This window comes from Palaemon carinicauda, chromosome 24, assembly GCF_036898095.1.
Source record: "Palaemon carinicauda isolate YSFRI2023 chromosome 24, ASM3689809v2, whole genome shotgun sequence".
Classification (NCBI taxonomy): domain Eukaryota; kingdom Metazoa; phylum Arthropoda; class Malacostraca; order Decapoda; family Palaemonidae; genus Palaemon; species Palaemon carinicauda.
The window spans coordinates 67,778,824-67,781,323 of record NC_090748.1 but is presented as its reverse complement, the minus strand read 5'-3'; the positions used below and the strand labels follow the sequence as shown (position 1 = coordinate 67,781,323).

The window sequence follows — 2,500 nt, the reverse complement described above, 5'->3', positions numbered from 1 at the left end:
GAATTTTTTTGGATCATGGACAATCATCCCAACAAATGTTATGAGATTCGGTCAAATATTTTTCAACTTATACGAATCACAGATACACAGACAGACACCGCCTTTCAAAACATAACGTTTGCCGCAACGAAGTTGCTTCTCCAAAGTACTTAAAATTTCCCTCTCTTCATCAGTTCCAAGCTGCTCTGCTCCAGCGCTGGAACCTTCCAGAATTCATGTGCGCCTTCTGCCCGTTCTTCCAGACAGTAAGCGTCAACGTGTCCATATTCACACTAACAGCCATTGCAGTGGACCGTTATCGAGCCATCGTCTTCCCGCTCAATGCCAGACCTACGAAATTTAGGAGCAAGGTAAATTTTCACTAGAATTTCCTTTGAATACAAAATACCATTGTAACAATGTCTTTGCGTCAACTAACTTACGTTTCGAGCCTGGTATTGGATACTAAGGCTAAGACTTTGTAAAGCCAAACATATTAGGGATATTAAAAGTATATGAGAGATATTATATAGATATTATATACATGTGACTTTCATGTATCGCATGAGTGTTTGAGAAACACGTCATAACCAGCTACATGGAAACAAAAGTGCTGAGTAAAATGGGCATATTGTTCATATTTATGTACAAAATATCATTGGAGATCAGCCAATGGGTTTAAAATGAGTTACACTTATATGGGTTCTATAACTAAGGGAACTGAAGATATCTTTTTTTTTTTTTTTTTTTTTTTTTTTTTACCTGCTACTCGAGTACAATTTGTTCTGATGTATAAAAAAATACTAAAAAGAAAAATACAACTACTTAAGAAAAAAGAACTTTTCTTGTATAATTCATCTTTCTGCGTGTGTTTATTTTTTATGTAAAATGATGGGATATATTTGTATAGAATACATCGATTCAGCTCTAGAAAGTAAGAGCAGAGAAGACTTGGACTGTAAATATTAAGTAAATCATATTTCAATGTAACCCATAACATCAGTATTGCTAATGGAATGGTGCCAGCCTCTCTTAGATACCAGTAAATAGTAAAAAAAAAAATCCTGATTAATAGAGATAAAATTATGGTAAAGGTGGCTTATTGTCTAGAGATACTTTATGATTAATAAAAACAGAACATATAAAGCATTAAACAAATATATAGATATTTTTTATATTACAAAATTAATTACTTTTTATTCATTGACAGCTGGTGATTGCATCGATCTGGGTATTTAGCACCACATTGGCGGTGCCTAACCTCATTGCTCTCAGAGTCAAATTGGTGATAGACGATGCCAAGCAGTAAGAGAAACCATTCTGCTATGCTGTAAGTAAAGATAAATAAATGCAGGTATATGAAATGACTCCATGCAGTAGGTGGTTGTTATAATCATTATTTTTATCCATTACCTTTGCCAGTGAGGTTGCATTTTTACCTGCGTTTATTTATTTATTTAGCTGTTTGTTTGTCTGATAGCAGGATTACGTCAAAAGTTATTGCCCGATTTTCTCCAAATTTTGACAACCGGAAGGTATTATGCTCCAGAAGAACCCATTCAATTTTAAGGATTATCCGAATAAAGATCGTGATTCTGGTTATTTTTGTTATCATTAAATAATAGATTAATTCATTGTCCATATATGAAAAGGGGAAAGCTTGGTCCGTAGACTTCAATGAAATTTTTACACGCTGAAAACTTTGATTGCCCTTTGTACTTGTTATTTGTGCAATGACGTTATAAAAAAAAAAATGTTTTTGTTCGAACACCAATGAAATTCTAAAATTGATAAGTGGTATAGTATAGATCCCATAAGAAAAAGATATATATCAAGTGGGTGTTCGAGGATAATTCAACATTCATTACAGTATCCAATCGCCTACCATCGAACCAATAAACGGTCCAGCATTCAATAAGCTTGAAAGAAGAGAGAAGCCGGCTCACTTATATTGGATCCCTCTCAAGTTGCAAGAAACCCATTTTTTCCTTTTTCGCCTCACTCAATTATCTTTTCCTGGCGATCGATGGAGTGATGACCCTTTTAATAGCCAATAAAGTCAAGTAAAAGGTGGAATCGTACAAGTGCAAGTAGAATCCGCGGCTGTCTAGATTGTTCATTTCCATTTCCCCTCAGAAAGTCAAGCCTTAAACACCTTCTCAATAAAATGATAAACTGTCGCTCATAAAGAACTCTATAGAAGGTACGAGCATGTTCTTTATTGGGGTACTGTAGGGGATGAAACATTTTAGTGGTTAGTGTAAATAGGAGGATATTTGTGTAAATGGAGTAGTCGCTATATAGTGGCTATGATTGAAAAGCTTCTGAAGTTAATAGGCTTCTTTAGGATTGTTGCAATATATTTGGGAGACAAACATTGAATTGCTGTCCCCTGTGCCTAGGCTATAGCTAAAGAAAACCTCTTAACTAATGGTTGCAATGAATTTTATTTAATATCAAATAAAGTAGTTTGCAAGATATTTCAGGAAAAAGAGCGGTATACCTTAAGAGTTTTTGAGTT

The 2,500-nt window shown here is 34.4% G+C and overlaps 1 pseudogene; it reads left to right on the top strand.

The window, feature by feature from the left end:
• The window catches only part of LOC137618418 (neuromedin-K receptor-like), a 59,455-nt pseudogene that overhangs the window by 15,652 nt on the left and 41,303 nt on the right, over window positions 1-2,500 (top strand).